This window comes from Cebus imitator, unplaced genomic scaffold (assembly GCF_001604975.1).
Source record: "Cebus imitator isolate Cc_AM_T3 unplaced genomic scaffold, Cebus_imitator-1.0 Scaffold14, whole genome shotgun sequence".
Classification (NCBI taxonomy): domain Eukaryota; kingdom Metazoa; phylum Chordata; class Mammalia; order Primates; family Cebidae; genus Cebus; species Cebus imitator.
Window position 1 is genome coordinate 1,268,885 of NW_016107329.1, and position 7,979 is coordinate 1,276,863.

General features: G+C 40.7%; 1 non-coding gene across 1 annotated transcript; it reads left to right on the forward strand.

Annotated features, from left to right (window-relative positions):
* The first annotated feature begins 806 nt into the window (after window positions 1-806).
* On the forward strand, window positions 807-910 carry LOC119467581. The gene has a single exon (XR_005196119.1). It is a non-coding gene; the product is annotated as a small nucleolar RNA U13 (small nucleolar RNA).
* Window positions 911-7,979: the final 7,069 nt, after the last annotated feature.

The window sequence follows — 7,979 nt, forward strand, 5'->3', positions numbered from 1 at the left end:
GATAAATTGGTAACAAGAACCAAATTCTGGCTTGTCCAACTCCAAAGCTGTGTTCATTTCATTGCACTAGTATTACAGGTTTTCCAAATATTTCCTTTGAGTATTTTATCTACTATATATTATTCATATTTTAAATGTTCTATTAAAATACAATGGTACCTGTTACAAGAAGATAAGTATTCTTTTTCATCTTGGATAAAAAGGATTAATAATTATTGGGGAAATAATGAAAGAGAAAATTTTGCACCTATCAAGTTTACTCAGAGGTCGTCTATGCTTGTTTATGTGTTTTGTTTTGTTTTGTTTTGTTTTGTTTTGTTTTACAAAAGATAGGAGATAGTAATAGCTTACACCCCTTGAAGACTCTGATTTGGCCTAATCAAATATTTTGAACAACCCTTTACTTCAAAGTTGACCTTTTTGTATTGACATAAGGCTCAGTGTTTTCAAAATATTTTAAAAGTTGAGATTCTTATGCCGGGCGCGGTGGCTCAAGCCTGTAATCCCAGCACTTTGGGAGGCCGAGGCGGGTGGATCACGAGGTCAAGAGATCGAGACCATCCTGGTCAACACGGTGAAACCCCGTCTCTACTAAAAATACAAAAAAAAAATTAGCTGGGCATGGTGGTGCGTGCCTGTAATCCCAGCTACTCAGGAGGCTGAGGCAAGAGAATTGCCTGAACCCAGGAGGCGGAGGTTGTGGTGAGCCGAGATCGCGCCATTGCACTCCAGCCTGGGTAACAAGAGCGAAACTCCGTCCCAAAAAAAAAAAAAAAGTTGAGATTCTTATTTAAAGATATATTGAGATCCTTTTGTGGTTCACACATGTGCTGACTGGCTTTTCACACTCACATGTGAGATGCGCCCACCTCCAACCTTGTTATGATGTCAGCACGTTACCTCTCTGACATAAAGGACCAAAAAAGGAGAAAAAAAATCAATATTATGCAATCAAGTCATGTCCTGTCACTGCGCAAGCAAAACTTGTTTCCATGTGCTGGTCAGCTCTGCTAACCTCTCTGCTCAGTTGGCCACTTGCCTTTCAGGGCTTTGCCATTGTGTTTGCTCATCCTGTTCCAAAATATCCAAGTGTTTATGGCCAGATGTCTGGGCACAGTGATGACTGTACCATCCATATTTAGACTGAGACACTGGGCTATAATACATTCTTTTCAGCACCATTAATTTTGGATGTAGTTAACATTTCAGTTCTATTTGTAAGGATGCATTATTTATGTTGGTTGTCGATGGAACAGCACATCCTTTGAGCTCCATCTCTTTCTGCTACTATTTAGTGTTTTTCGAAGTGTTCTGAGGAGCTCTGTAGCTTCAGTGCAGAAAGGAAAGCGGGTAGAGAGCCAAGCCTCCAGGGGCTCATGCCACTTTCCCTTTAACAAGAGCAGCTCCTTTTCTACTCGTGTGCCTGGAGACTGTCTCGAGAGGTTCATTTCTAGGATTTTTCTTTTCCATGTAATTTCCTCTTTTCCTTCCTCCACTCAAGGAAGTATCCAGCTTAGTTTTATTCCTTCCACAGAAGTGTGTTTCAGGGCTAAAAAGCAAATTCACCTGTAAAACTTTCTGAATTTTGTTTCAAAAGATTACATCCATGGGAGAGCATCAGAGGCTTGTGGTGGAGGCTGAAAGCAGAGAGGGATTTTCTGATAGAGGCAGAATGTCTGGAAGATGCAGAAGGGAGCAAGAGGATCTCCCCTCTGATTAAAAAGAATGCCTTTTTCTTTGTAATCATACTAATTTGAATAAATCTGAAGACTAGTGAGGAAAGAAGCATTTGTTTTAAGTAATTTGCACAATATCAGAAATTCACCACACTGCCATCAGAACCTGGCTGGCTTATTAGACAGCATTGCCTGATGTTGAAGACAGCACTACAAATCAGGTGTGCTTTAAGAGCTGCCTTTTGGCATATTTCACATCACTGTTACGGTTTAGCTGTGTCCCCACCCAAATCTCATCTTGAATTATAGCTCCCACAATTCCCATGTATTGTGGGAGGTAACTAGTGGGAAATAATTGGATTATGAGAGGCAGGTCTTTCCCATGCTGCTCTTGTGACAGTGAATAAGTCTCAGGAAATCTGGTGGTTTTATAAGGGGGAGTTTCCCTGCACAAGTTCTCTCTTCCCTGCCACCATGTAAGATGTGACTTTTGCCTTCCACCATGATTGTGAAGCCTCCCCGCCATGTGAAACTGTGAGTTTATTGAACTTCTTTTCCTACCCAGTCTCAGGTACATCTTTATCAGCAGCATGAGAACAGACTAATACATTTACTCATGATGTTATACTCCTAGATTCAAGGTTTTTGTTTTGCTTTTATACACTCATACTCTTGAAACTGATAGCAATTGTTGCTTTACATACTCAAATTGCCATTGCATGGCCAACCCCATGGGAAAGCTTCTTTCCTTTGCTGACCTTTCTGTCCAACTCAACAAATATCTCTGGAACAAATAGCCCACAAATATCTCTGAAAGAATCACTGCTCCAAGAAATCATGAGTTCTAGGCCCATCTTGCTCTCCCTGGCCCAAGATTTGGCAATTACTATCTCCAAAAAAAATCTTACCAGTTGCAATTATTAAATGATTGTCCACAATGTGGACACTAGAAGTGCTATCATTCAAGGAAACTCCTGGATATTACCAGAATGCCACACCCAGGGAAGCCAATATAGGATATTTTAGTGAAAGAATGGAAGTCTTTTAGAATGTGCATCATGGTGATCTTCTCATTTTAACACCTTTATCATTCAATTAATTTCACATCTATTTGGGGGAAAGTATTTTGGGAAAAGAAGAGCTATAGCAAAGGCTCTAGGTGGAGGATATGTGGTGAATTCAAGGAACAGTAAGGGGGCCAGTGTGGCTAGAAAGGAGTGAGGGAAAAATATGAACTCGGAAGGTTAGCAGAAATCCAGATCATGTAGAACCTTGGAGGCTTCTGTGAAAACTGATTCTTTTCTTTGAGTGAAATGAGGAGCCATTGGAGAATAAGGAGTAGCAGAAAGATCCTACTTAAGTTTTAGATATCGCTATGGCTTCTTTGCTGAACAGTGACAGAGGTAGAAGTGAGAGCTCAATTAGGAATTGCACTCATCCATGCAAGACATGATGGTAGCTTGGACCCGGGAGGTAGCTGTGGATTTTCTCCCGAATTGTGCAATGTGAGAGAGGGAAAAGAGTTACATAGGAACAAAAAGGTTTTTTACTTTGATTTGATTTTGCTATGATCTGATTTAGCTGTGATCTGAATGTTTGTGGCACCCCACCTAATTAATAATTCATATTGAAATCTAATTCTCAATGTGATGGTATTAGTGGGTGAGGCTTTTGAGGGGGAATGAGGTCGTGAGTATGGTGCCCTCCTGAATGAGATCAGTGCCCTATAAAGAGATGAAGAGCTCAGAATTCTTCCTTTTCACATTCAAGGAGACAGCAAAAAGGTGACATCTATGAATCAGAAAATGTCTCTTCACCAGGCACAGAACTGTGAGAAATAAATTTCTCCAGAACTGTGGGAAATACATTTCTGTTGTTTATAAACCATCCAGCTTACAGTATTTTGTTATAGACTATCCTGTTTCTCTTTAACTTTTATTATGAAATAATTTTGGACTCACAAGAAGTAGCAAAAAACAGTATAGATGGTTCCCATGTACATTTCACCCACTTTCCCCCTATAACAATGATAACGTCTTTTTTTTTTTTTTTTTAAGAGACACCATCTTGCTCTGTCACCCAGGCTGGAATGCAATGGCATGATCAAAGCTCACTGCAACCTTGAACTCCTGGGCTCAAACAATCCTCCTGCCTCAGCCTCCCAAATAACTAGAACTACGGGCATACACCACAATACCCAGCTAAGTTTTTAATTTTTTTTTTTTTTTTCTGTAGAGAGGGGTTCTCACTGAGTGCCCAGGCTGGTTTCAAACTCCTGGCCTCAAGTGATCTTCCTGTCTCAGCCTCCCAAAGTGCTGGGATTACAGGTGTGAGCCACCTGTATCAAAATGTATGATAGAATCTTACATAATTATAGTAATTATGAAAACCAGGAGATGTACATTAATACAATGCAATTACCCAGGCTACAGACCTTCTTCAAATTTCTCCAGTTTTTGCATGCATTTATTGTGTGTCTATGTGAATATCTACATATTTCCAATTATTTTTAGTGATTGTACATATTATATTTTAGATTTAAGTGTCTAAATGTTTATTACTAGTATGTAGAAATATGATTGATTTTGTGTGCTGACCTTGTATTCTGTAACCTTGCAAATCCGACTTATGAGTTCTACGTGTTTTTCGCTGCATTCCTTGAGATTTTTCTGCATAAATAATCGTGTCATCTACAAACAGGGACAGTTTTATTTCTTCTTTCTGCTCTGTATGCCTTTTCTTTCCTTATTGCGTTGGTTAGAATTTCCAGTACTTTGTTGAATTGGTTGTCAGAGTGGACATTCTTGCCTCGCTCCCGAATTTAGAGGAACAGAATTTAACCTATTATCATTAAGTATGATGCTACATCTGAATTTTTTTTTTTTTTTTTTTTTTTAGATGGAGTCTCACTCTGTCGCCTAGGCTGGAGTGCGGTGCCACAATCTAGGCTCACTGCAACCTCTGCTTCCCAGGTCCAAGCAATTCTCTTGCTTCAGCCTCTTGAATAGCTAGGACTATAGGCATGCACCACCATATCCAGCTACTTTTTGTATTTTTAGTAGAGATGGGGTTTCACTAAGTTGGCTAGGATGGTCTTGATCTCTTCACCTTGTGATCCACCCACCTTGGCTTCCCAAAGTGCTGGCATTACAGGCGTGATCTGCCATGCCTGGCTTTTTCTTTTTTTCTTTCTTTCTTTTTTATGAGATGGAGTCTCACTCTATCACCCAGTCTGGTGTGCAATGGTGTGATCTCAGCTCACTGCAACCTCTGCCTCTTAGATTCAAGTGATTCTTCTGCCTCAGCCTCCAAAGTAGCTGGGACTACCGGTGTGCACCACCAAGCCTGCCTAATTTTTGTATTTTTAGTACAGATGGGGTTTTGCTATGTTGGCTAGGCTGGTCTAGAACTCCTGACCTCAGGTAATCAACCTGCCTTGGCCTCCCAAAGTTACAGGTGTGAGCCACTGGACTCGGCCATTTTTGTACAGTGTTTGTCTGGTTGTGCTTTCAGGGCAATGCTGACTTCATAAAATGAGTTGAGAANTATTTTTAGTAGAGACAGGATTTCACCACGTTGGCCAGGCTGGCCTTGACCTCAAGTGATCTGCCCACCTCAGCCTCACAAAAGGCTGAGATTACAGGTGTGAGCCACTGGACTCGGCCATTTTTGTACAGTGTTTGTCTGGTTGTGCTTTCAGGGCAATGCTGACTTCATAAAATGAGTTGAGAAGTTTCCTCCTCATCTATTTTCTGGAAAAGATTATGTAAAATTAACATTATTTTACCAAACTGAAGTGCTGATATTAAACATTATTCTTTAAATGTTTGGTAGAATTCTCCAATAAAATCATCTGGGACTGTTCTTTTTCAGAAGATTTTAAACTACGAATTTATTCCCTCTTTGCTCAAGGGCAGTGATGGAAATGAGGGCTCTGCCCATAGTTCCAGTGCTGGGCAGATTAACCAGTGGAGAGAAAAAAAGATGTGATTTATTTGTGAGGTTTGTCTGGAGCAGGACGAGTCTTGTCAAAAAGATTCTGTCCTGCTCAGCACCCGCTTTATTTGTCATCTGGCTAAAAAGAGCTCTCTTTTCTTGGGGAATTTCTTTTGTCAGCTATTTGTATGGTGTCTCTGGATTCTGGGATTCTCCAGGCCAGAATGTATAAGTGGAAAAATTAAATAGGAAACTAACCTCCATATTATTTTCTGAATCTTAAAGTAGCTAGCTAATTTTCCATATTTTCTCCACCTTTCAGTCTTCTGATATTTATTTTATGTGTTTTGTCCAGAGTTTTTAGCTATAGCTGAAGGAAAAAATATGGTGGAATGTGTTTGCTCCTCCTTGTCTGGAACACATGCACCCTTGGGTTTTTGACCTGAATAACTGGAAGGATGGATTTACCATCAACTGAGATGGGAAAGTCTATGGGTAGAATAGGTTTGCTCATGAATATCAGCACTTCGGTTTGGTTATGTTAAGTTTGAAATATGTATTATTCAAACAAGTGGGGATATTGAGTAGGCAATCATACATGTCTAGATTTTAGGAGAGAATTTTGGGGTTGGGGATGTACATTTGGGTGTAATCCAGTAGAGAGCATGCCTTTAAAAGCATGATATTGAGTGAGAACACCAAAGGTGGAGGAAGAAAAGGAAAACAATCCAGCACATGCAACTGAGAAGTAGGAGCTGATGACAGAGGTCTGCGGTGTCCCGGAAACCAACTGAATAAAAATGTCTCAAGAAAAAGGCAGCCATCACCTGTGTCAAATACTGCTAATCAAAATTGGTATTTTGGAGTTAGATATAGCAATGAATTTCACAATGTGGAATCTACTGGAGACTTTGGTAAGAAAAGTTTAAGTGGAATGGTGGGAGAAAGAATGATTGGTGTGGATTTATGGGACAATGGGAGTAGAGGAATTGGACTGTGAGTACCGGTAATTCTTTTGAGGACTTTTGTGGCAAAGAGGAGAAAATAAATGGGGACATCTTTGGCAGGGGAAGAAGGGTTAATGGATTATTTTAGTTTTATTTATTTATTTTTTTAGAGGCAGGAAACAACAGCATGTATGCTCTTGAAAATGATCTGGTAGAGGGTGAAAAATGCTAATGTAGCAGAGAGAGAGGAGAAACGTTGAAGTGATTCCATGAGTGCATGAGTGCTCTGGTTTGAATGTTTGTGTCCCTCTAAAATTCATGTTGAAATTTAATCCCCAGTGCAAGAGTATTAAGTGATGGGGGCTTTAGACGGTGACTGGTTGAATGGGATTAGTACCCTTAAAAAATAAAATGGCTTGAGGGAGCCTTTTTGGCCCTTTTTACCCTTCTACCATGTGAGCACACAGCAGGAAGCTGCTAGTGAGGAACAGGCCCTCCAAGACACTGAATCTGCTGGTGCCTAGATCTTGGACTTCCCAGCCTCCAGATCTGTAAGAAATAAATTCTTGTTCTTTAGTAATTACCCAGTCTAAGGCAGCTTGTTATAGCAGCCCTAGTGAACTAAGACAATGAGAAAGTATGAAATTGTGTATGCAAATGGAGGCATTAGCTTGAAATGGCTCTGTTCATCTGTGCTGACAGGCAAAGAGGCAAATATGTAGGTGGGGATGTGATGAAGAGAGTCTGTGAAGTCCCTTCTCAGTGAAATATGAAGGAAGGTCATCCACTTTTGAGTGTGGGGTAGAAGGTGTTCAAAGTTTGAGAAGAGAAGCAAAGGTATAAGATAGCTAACAGGGTCGAGTTTGGTGGCTCATGCCTGTAATCCCAGAACTTTGGGAGGCCAAGGTGGGCAGGATCATTTGAGGTCAGGAGTTCGAGACCAGCCTGGCCAACATGGCAAAACACCGTCTCTACTAAAACGACAAAAAAAAAATTAGCTGGGCATGATGGCAGGTGCCTGTAGTCCCAACTACTCGTGAGGCTGAGGCAGGAGAATCCCTTGAGCCTAGGAGGCGGAGGTTGCAGCGAGCCGAGATTGCACCATTGCACTCCAGCCTGGGAGACAGAGCGAGACTCTGTCTCAAAATAAATAAATAAATAAAATAGCTAAGAGATTTGGGGAAGGAATGGACTATGGGAATGTACTAAGGCCCACCAGAATTTTGTCACAAACATAAAGTGATTCCAATTAGGGTGGCTGTGAGAATGTAGGGTAACGTGGTGGCAGAATACCATAAATCCAGCTTGAGTCTCTCACTGCTTTCAGTTGTCCCCTTCCCTCACTCATATCACCTCTCATCGTCCCATTGTTCTTGAACAAACTGCAGAAAACAAAATATCACAACAAATTTGAGGCAGC